This window comes from Rutidosis leptorrhynchoides, chromosome 8, assembly GCF_046630445.1.
Source record: "Rutidosis leptorrhynchoides isolate AG116_Rl617_1_P2 chromosome 8, CSIRO_AGI_Rlap_v1, whole genome shotgun sequence".
Classification (NCBI taxonomy): Eukaryota; Viridiplantae; Streptophyta; class Magnoliopsida; order Asterales; family Asteraceae; genus Rutidosis; species Rutidosis leptorrhynchoides.
In genome coordinates, this window is record NC_092340.1 from 109641263 (window position 1) to 109652173 (window position 10911).

Genomic DNA, 10911 nt, shown 5'->3' on the forward strand with positions numbered 1-10911 from the left:
TAGTAGTCGTTGTTCCTTCCTCGAGGCCTTGCGTTGCCAATTCTACGAATAAGTGAAGGTACTTCCTTGGGCATTCCAACGAGCTTTGACAGTCGGGATTTTACGTTGTATTAGAGTTTGGTTTCACGATTCATAATTTCAACCGGTTCTCCTAGGAAGTAAAGTTTGTCATCGATAGTAAGCTCATTGAAAAAGGAATAACAAGTTCTTGTTCGGCAAGACACTTCTTTAAGTTGATACATGGAATGTAGGATGAACGGAATTTTGATTGAGTTGGGAGTTCGAAGCGGTAAGCAACGGGTCCAATACGCTCCAAGATTTCAAAAGGATCAAAATATCGCGGATTTAGCTTTCTATATTTCCCGAAACGGACTACACCTTTCTAAGGTGCGACTTTTAACGTTATGCGGTTACCCACTTGGAATTCGAAAGGTTTACGTCTAACATCGGCATAGCTCTTTTGGAGACTACGGGCCATCTTGAGCCTTTCTTGGATTTGAACGATCTTAACGGTTATTTCGCGAATGAGTTCTGGTCCGGTGGTTTGCTTGTCACCCACTTCGGCTGAACGAATAGGAGAATGACATTTGCGACCATATAAATTTTGGAAAGGTGTGGCATTAAGACTCGAATGATAGCTATCGTTGTAAGAGGAATCAATTAAAGGCAACAATACAAGTTCGTGATATGTTTTTCCCAGATTTGAATCGTACGTTTGCTTGGTCCGTCGGTTTGTGGATGATACGCGGTACTCATGAATAATCTGGTTTCTAAGGCTTCTTATAAGGCACTTCGAAATTTAGAAGTGAAACGAGCATTTCGATCTGAAACGAGGTACGTTTCTTTACGATATATTTGAACAAGTTTGCTAGGAATTGAAAACGTTTGTTAGAACAAGTTTCTTATCGGTTTCTGAAAACGTTCGTTAGGACTATTCACCCCCGTGGCGAATACTTAGTATAACGTGAAGAGTCTCTCTCTCCATTGAGAATTTAGATAAAATATTTCCTTATACGGAATTATGAGCGTAATGATGGGAGGAGTTTTCATTTTGATATAGTCACATCGCGCATCTTGTGGTCAATTGTTGAGACTTAGTGGAGATGATATAGTACACGTAGTTGTATAATTCGGAGTTGAGTAGTAGTTGGCCATTTATCAGAAGCATAAGGATGGTAAGTCAATGAAGGAAAAAAAAAAGTATCCCTGGATTGTGTGTTATCTTGGGTTCCGGTAATATCAGACGGTAACAGTGAAATAACAGAGTCATGTAACATGGTACGGGGTGATGACAAGGTTGATCGAGCCCATAATTAGGTATCCAAATTTCTTCAGGCAAAATAACGAATTTCAGTTTCTTTGATTTCGAGTCAAGAAAGGATGCCCTTCAGGTGTTCACTTAGAAATATTTTCATATTTGAGCACCATATTGTGCTACACGAATTTGGCTAGTAAGGTCGGTGTGGATAATCACGTTTAAGGTTCGGACACGGAGAGGCTTAATTCTTTTCCTTTAGACTCAAGGCGTCGGCTACAACATTTTCCTTGCCCAGATGGTAACAAAGTTCACAATCATAATCGTTTAATGTTTCGGTCCACCGTCATTGTCTCATGTTGAGTTGTTTTTGATCGAAGATGCGTTCGGGGCTTTTGTGGTCAGTGAGGATGGTACTTTTGGTTCCATAAGGTTGGTTTCTTCACAATTTAAGTGCAAGGACACCGGCTCCAAGTTCGAGATCGTGTGTCGTATGGTTTTGTTCGTAAATTTTCAATTGTCGGGATGTGTAAGCAATAGCTTTCTTTCGTTGAATCATCATTGCCTTCGGGAAAATATAATATCGGTGTGGTGGTTAATTTCTTCTTTAAGATTCGAAATGCCGATTCTCGTTCGGCGGACCAAACAAATTTCTTTCCTTTGTGAGTTAACGAGGTTAAATGACGAGCAAAACGAGAAAAGTCAGAAATGAATCTCTGGTAATAACCGGCGAGATCCAAAAATGGACGAATATGATGAGACGACCCGTTCTAATCCATTTGGATGAATACAATACATTTGGTTACATCGCGAGGTACTTGACCTCTATATGATACATTTTACAAACATTGCATTCATTTTTAAAAGACAAACTTTCATTTCATCGAAAGTTGATGGCATGCATACCATTTCATAATGTATCCAACTATAATTGACTTAATAATAATCTTGATGAACTCAACGACTCGAATGCAACGTCTTTTGAAATATGTCATGAATGACACCAAGTAATATCTCTAAAATGAGCAAATGCACAGCGGAAGATTTCTTTAATACCTGAGAATAAACATGCTTTCAAGTGTCAACTAAAAGGTTGGTGAGTTCATTAGTTTATCGTAATCAATCATTTCCATAATTTTAATAGACCACAAGATTTCATTTATTTAATAATCATACACTCGCAAGTGTTTAAAATTCATTCATATGGATTGAACACCTGGTAACTGACCTTAACATGATGCATATAGAATATCCCCATCATTCCGGGACTCTCATCGAATATGATAAAATGAAGTACTAAAGCATCTGTAACTCGGATGAGGCTTGTTAGGCCAAATAGATCTATCTTTAGGATTCGCGTCAATTGGTGGCAATTATAATAAACACCAATTCTTAGGCTACCAAGCTAAAAAGGGGCATATTCGATTCGATAATCCAACCATAGAATGTAGTTTCAATTATTTGTGTCTATCTCGTAAAACATTCATAAAAGCAGCGCATGTATTCTCAGTCCCAAAATATATATTGCAAAAGCATTTATAAATGGAGCAAATGAAACTCACAATACAATATTTTGTAGTTAAAATATTCATACGACGATACTGAACAATGCAGGGTTGGCCTCGGATTCACGAACCTATATCATTTGTATATACATTAAAACATATAATCGTAACTGAACAAATTATTTATTATATCGTAGTTTATATATTATATATATTTAATTTGTGTATATATTCAAAATAATTAATATTTATATAGTTATATTAATATATCCATATTTATATACATAATTGTTTAGTGTTATATTTAAAAATCAATAGTTTGTTATGTGTAAGTATTTATATAACTAATATTAATAGATTTGATATATATAGTTATGCGTAATATTAATATAATTATAGTATATGTAATAAGTATATTTTATGTACAAAATATTTATCTGTTTAAAAAGATAGTTTTGATATTATTGATTTACTAATAATAATAATAATAATAATAATAATAATAATAATAATAATAATAATAATAATAATAATAATAATAATTTTATTAATAATGGTAATACTAATAACAAAAATTATAATTATAATTTTTAATAATAATGATATCTTTAATATTTGTAATAACCTAATAGCAATAATAATTAATAATAACAATAAATAATAATAATAAATGAGTAATAAGTAAACTACCTCAAAGAAGTAGCCCTTAAAAATGCCCAAGTCCGGTTTTGAACCCACGACGTCCCGCTAACCCGATAACATCCTTAACCATTACGCTATGCTTTTCAATTCTGAAATAACACCCAACTTAAATTGTTTTTAACTTTTACTTCTGTATCCTTCTTCTTCTTTTCTAAAAAAAATGCCCGAGCCCAGGCTCGAACCCGAGACCTCTCGCTCACACGCAATACCCCTAAACCATCTAACCATCTTTGCTTTTTATGAGAATAGTTATCACCTTAAATACTTTTAACCCGTAAATAAATAGATCATGGCCCAATACACCAAACAATTTCTCGACCCAACAAATAAAACAAGTTTTCGGCCCAACAAAAACGGATCTCGGTACAAAGTAACAAAATAACTAAATCCTATCTTAAATCAATATCGGTTGGGTTTTGAAGTCCAACAATAACCCGATCACAACAAAAATTAAATGACCCAAGTTATAACATAACCTAGTTCTCGATATCAGTCTTATATTATTTATTATTTTATTTTTATTTATTTATTTTTTTTACAGAAGAACCCACGAAGTAGCCGCCGCAATATAAGTCGATGGTTTGGTGTTGTCGATCTTCTTATAGCAGCAGTTGTAAACCTTGATGATGGGTTTTGTAGTCGTTAGTCGACTGAAACAGAAAAGAAGATGTCGAGCAGCAGCAAAAATGGGTTTCGTTTGATTTGGGTTTGATATCAATAAACAAGTTGTAGTTGTTTGAAGGGTGATGATGTTCACCCGAAGCAGGAATCATGAGTAACTGTAGCTGTCATTAATGGTGGTTTAAATGAGAAGGGTGATGGTGGTTCTCAGACAAGAATGAAGAGAGAGAGAGAAAAGCGAAAACAAACATATCGATAACATGCCGGTGATGGTTAAGGTGGTGATTGTTGGTGTTGGTTTTGATGGAAGATGATGAGTAGGGTGAAGGTGGTGATCGTTTTCCCTCAACAAAAACGGTAACATGCTAGGCAGTTTTTAATTGGGAGTCACATAAGAGAGAGAGAGAGAGAGAGAAGAAGAAGAAGAAGAGAGAGGGACGATGAGGGTGGTTCAAGGTGATCAGAAAGTGGGTTTAACTTGATGGTGAAGATGGTTGTTTAGGTGAAGATGGTTTCGAAAACAAAAAGAAAACAAATGGGGCATCAAGCAGTTCAACAGTAATGATCTTAGTTATAAGGTGATGGCCAGCAAAAATGATGATAGTGTTTGGTGTTCTCGACAAAAATATAGAAAAGCATAACAAAATAAGTGATGCAGTGTGATAGGATGGTGGTATGGTGAAGATGGGTTTCACAATAATTGTTTGTAGCTTAAATGTAGTGGATTGATGAAGAAGTATATACTTATCGATTTATATTTATATATCGGATCTTGAGTCGAATCTTGTAACTAAAACTAAAGATGATAGAAAATATAGATGATAATTTATGTTAGATATAAATGTATGGTTAAAGGATGGAGAAAACGATTAAGAAAAGGAAGAAGAATCAAACAAAGAAAGAAAGAAGGAAACGGAAGATATGCCATTGGTGGTGATTTTGATCTAACATGTAATACATAGAATTAGGATTAGGATTATAATATAATATAATAATAATATTTAATTAATAGTAATAATTATATGACTTTAATAATACAACACTCAGCCGCATACTTCTTGTTATTATCTACCGTTAGTTTTCAAGGACTGGATTTCGTGTTCCGTTATTAATCAGTGGCGGATAAAAAAATCTTCAGAAAAATCCCCATATTTTTAAATTAACCATATTTATTTATTTAGGTCATTATGGTATAAAATTCGATCATTAATTTGTTAAATAAAAATTACATCAACTGTCCCTCTCAATTCCGGGTAAAATATAAAAAGTGTTAAAACTTAACAAATAGTTCCTAAATACATTTTTAATAAACCTAAAATTTATAGAACTCATTTTCGTATCACCGTTTATTTTAAAATTACATAAGTTTGAATTTAACTTGCTTAATATCAATTGAAACATTAAACGAGTATTACAATTATTTAATATTTATTTTTAATATACTTTATTTATATATAGAGATATTTTTTAAAAAATAATTATTATAATATCCTATTTTTATTTTATTAATTTTTAATAACAACAACATCTAATACATCAAATTATATTTCGAATTATTATTTATATATACATACACACATATCTATTTACAATTAATTGTTTGTGAATCATCGAGAGCAGTCGAAGGGTAAATGAATACATGAACACAGTTCGAAGTTTTTGAGATTTCAATATTACAGACTTTGCTTATCGTGTCAGAAACATATAAAGATTAAGTTTAAATTTAGTCGGAAATTTCCGAGTTGTCACAGTACCTACCCGTTAAAGAAATTTCGTCTCGAAATTTGATTGGGATGGTCATGACTGACATTAAGTATGTTTTCATGACGCATACGAGCTGAAAGTTAGAGTTTTATCATCAGCGAGTAATATGGATAAAACAATTTGTTTATGCGAAGCGTACAAGTGAAGTTATCACAAAAGAGTGAAATGTGGAGGATCAAGATTCGTCTTACTTTTGACGTAGTCACTGTTGAATTTAGAAAATAAGGTGGGTCTTAACTTTTGACGTTGTCTTGGTTGAATTCCGGAATTCGAGGGATTTAAAGAAAATCTTCGGAATCTAAAAGATTTGATTCTTCGGCAAATAAGGAAATTAAGATCTCTATAATTAAATACGGTGATCTACCTCGATTACTCTGTCTGATATTTCACTATAAATTCATCCCCTTCATTTCCTTTATATTTTGGAGTTCCATCCTTTTGTTTTTTCTACCCGACTTTAAGTCAAGCGAATAATGGTCCAGAATTCATAGGTATGGATTTTGAAAGAACATGATTAATGTTCTAAGAGAGAGATTGTAATAGCACGATCTTGATTGGTTAAATTACCAGAATTCAAGAGAGGAGGTGGAACTATCAGGAAGATACGTTCTCGATATGTTTGGAGATTAGGTAGAATGTAAGAGTCGTGTAACATGGCACATGATGACGTTATGGTCTGTGAATCATCACGTTTCATTAGAAACTCAGCATGACTTACTGTAATATAATCACGTTGATCAAGTGTCATTATATTATACTAACTCATGCATCAATTCCCAACACTACTTCAAAACATTCATATTTTAAATTCGAATTTTTCAGAATTTAGAAACTAAAATAGTTTCCTTTCTGATGTAACACTGATATCGTGAAAAGATAAAAGATTTCAGATAAGAATAGTTATGAAAATATCTTTAGAAGTATCGAGGATATTTATAATGAAAGATACGATGATATCTTAGAATTTCTAATGTCGATGGATGATGATGAAGGTTTGTCCGTAAAAATGTAGAGTCAGGAGCAAAGTATTCGTTAATGACTTCAGCAGATACTGAATCATTTGGATTCTTTGAAGACAGGTTTAATCCTTATGATTTGTCTACAGTCTCCTTCATAGTTTCGCATAATCCGTTTTTCGGTACTAAATTTTCTTTTGAGCGTTTCCAACACTCCATTCTTTATCATCAAACTTTCGACTGTTAAGGTTGTTTACAGTTTTTGCTGCTTCATCAGCATTTTTCAAAATTCACAGTATTGATTCGTAGACTGGGTGCTTTTCTGAATTTCAGAATGGAAGATCATAATTCTAAGAGATAAAGGTTATATGTATACATATAACTGTTGATGTAGAAACGTTGCGAGATTCAAAATACTGATTACTAATTCCCGATAATTGGTATGGTAATTCTCACTACAAGATGTAGATGAGTATATGATTGGGTTTCAATGAATATAATAATTTTTCGGAAAGTCAAAGATCAATGAAGTTACTGGTAAGTTTACCAGCTAACGTGATGGGATATAAACGGTTTCCTGGTAACGATGACGAAAGGTAAATTTATATGTCAAGGTTATAATAAGTTTAATCTGAATGAAAGTCGAAGTTGATTTGCTGGAGCTGTGACAAAATTGTCTACTTTGAAAAGATTTGCAAGGTTATTTTCGATAATAATAATGCCAAAGGAGTTAGCACAGATATGTGTTAAATTTTTACTCAGGTTCTGAGTGTTTTCAGGTACATAACTATATGCATCAATCTTTTCTTCCGTAGATGAAGTGTGGTTGGTTCATCCTCTCGATTGAGGGGTTTTCAAGAATCATGAAAGGTTTAAACGCAGATTGTAATCGTTAAGATACAAATGAGGTTTAAGATGAAATCAAGTAGCAAACTTGAAGAAATATTTAGTTTTATATGTTATAATCAATATTTTAATTCATTTTAATTGTCCAATGTTAGTAGTCCACAATTAGTAATACATAGTTAGTAGTTCACTAATTCATATATAGTTTAATATATAATATTCGAATTAATTAATACGTATCGTGACCCATTGTATACATGTCTCAGACTCGATCACAACTCAAAGTATATATATTATTTTAGAATCAACCTCAACCCTGTATAGCTAACTCGATCATTACCGCATACAGAGTGTCTATGGTTATTCCAAATAATATATATAGATGACGTCGATATGATATGTCAAAACATTGTATACGTGTCCTGATATTTAAAATGCGTAAATAACAGTATTTAAATGACGATAAATAAAGTGCGTAAAATAAGTAACAGAAATTAAATGACGATAAATAAAATTGCGATAAATAAATTGCGATAAACAAAAATGTAATCAGTTAGCTAGGAACAGTTACCTAGAAACAGTTAGCGTGGATTCTTAATAAAATTTTTCTCATAGTTAATTTGTTTGTTTCTAATAAATTTTATTTTGTCCATTGTTTTCTTCATTATGCCACTTGTTGGATTCTGATAGGTCAAAATCCAAATATGAAATTGAATGAAAATGGTTATTATGCGGTGAACGGATTCGTATCTCTGTGGATGTAAGTAGGATAGTAAATGATTGTTGAATCAGATTCGAAGAATATACAGTGTAACTTATTAATGTGAAATCTAAATATTCCTCGGGTATTACTTACCCGTCAAAATATTTTTACCATTAACAGTTTGTACAAAAGAATTTTTAATTACAATCTTTATGATAATATACTTTCATATATATTTTCTTCAGATATAATCATGGATTTAATGAGTTAATATAATATTAATCTCATATGATTTACCGTTAGAACTAGAATACATAATCTCTAAAACATTAGAGATTACATAATCGCTATGAAGAACGAAGATAATTGATGTAGAACGATACATAGAACGATGATTATACTCGAGGTACAGAATGAGATGTTGAGGCATGGATTGTTGATGGTACTGGTGATGTTATTGATGGTACTGTTGGTGCCGGTGATGTTGCTGAAGCTGGTAAATTTTGCACCATATTTTCCAAATTGATTACTCGAGCGCGAAGTTCGTTGACTTCTTCTATTATTTCGGGATGATTTTCGGTCAGAACGAGTGGGTGAATAAGATCCAGAATATGAGATAGTATATAATCATGACAAGATACTCTGGAAATGAGAGAGAAAATAGTATTATGAACAGGTTCACTGGTAAGTGCTTCAGGTTCTTCGCCAAGAGGGAAATGTGGTGGATGGAAAGGATCGCCTTCTTCTTGTCTCCAATGATTTAGTAAACTACGAACCCATGTAGTTAGTTGCACTCACTTAGCTTCGTGCTAACTCCCCTCCTCTTCCCTGCAGATTGACTGTTGCATGCTTGATAGATTCCAGGGAGACGGATTGTTGGGAGATATGTTTGACTAGTCGGAAATCTGATGTCGCGTCTTTTCTATTTAAAGCTGTACTAATGTTTTAATATAACACCCGGTCATTTATTTATTAACGTGTTTATTATTAATGGGATTTTATAAATATACATGATTATATTATGTATCTGTAAATTATAAATTGGTCTTCCGCTGTATTTTTTTAAAAAAAATCTCTGGGGTTAGATGATGGCTAATTGGTTGATGCATTCCGGCCACACTGCTTTCAGAGCTAGAGTGAAACTTCATATTGGAATCCGAGGAACTTGAACTAGTTGAGGGGTTCATCTCGTACGATCAGGGAAATGAATTTTTTAAATGAATTTAACTATAGGACTTAGTTTGGTATTCTTCATTACATATTTTACATATGTATATATAATACCAAGATCCCATAAGTTACGGAGAAATTTTTGAGAGATATCAGATAGAGTTTACTGTAATAGATATGTAAAGATATGAATTTGTCTATACACTATTTATACAATGATGCAGTAAGACGCGTCTTGATTAAGAATGATAAGCAGGTAATTTCTGACATGACATGACAAGCAAAACTTTTGACATGCAGCTAAGGTCGAAGTCCAGACTCACTAATGCATCTTAATAACTATCTGTTAGACACACTAATGCAAGACCTGGTTCGCTAAGACCATCGCTCTGATACCACATGAGACGACCCGTCCTAATCCATTTGGACGAATACAATACATATGGTTACATCGCGAGGTACTTGACCTCTATATGATACATTTTACAAACATTGCATTCGTTTTTAAAAGACAAACTTTCATTTCATCGAAAGTTGACAGCATGCATACCATTTCATAATGTATCCAACTATAATTGACTTAATAATAATCTTGATGAACTCAACGACTCGAATGCAACGTCTTTTGAAATATGTCATGAATGACTCCAAGTAATATCTCTAAAATGAGCAAATGCACAGTGGAAGATTTCTTTAATACCTGAGAATAAACATGCTTTCAAGTGTCAACTAAAAGGTTGGTGAGTTCATTAGTTTATCGTAATCAATCATTTCCATAATTTTAATAGACCACAAGATTTCATTTATTCAATAATCATACACTCGCAAGTGTTAAAAATTCATTCATATGGATTGAACACCTGGTAACCGACCTTAACAGGATGCATATAGAATATCCCATCATTCCGGGACTCTCATCGGACATGATAAATCAAAGTACTAAAGCATCCGTAACTCGAATGAGGCTTGTTGGGCCAAATAGATCTATCTTTAGGATTCGCGTCAATTGGTGGCAATTATAATAAACACCAATTCTTAGGCTACCAAGCTAAAAAGGGGCATATTCGGTTCGATAATCCAACCATAGAATGTAGTTTCGATTACTTGTGTCTATCTTGTAAAACATTCATAAAAGCAGCGCATGTATTCTCAGACCCAAAATATATAGTGCAAAAGCATTTAAAAATGGAGCAAATGAAACTCACAATACAATATTTTGTAGTTAAAATATTCATACGACGATACTGAACAATGCAGGGTTGGCCTCGGATTCACGAACCTATATCATTTGTATATATATTAAAACATATAATCATAACTGGACAAAGTATTTATTATATCGTAGTTTATATATTATATATATTTAATTTGTGTATATATTCAAAATAA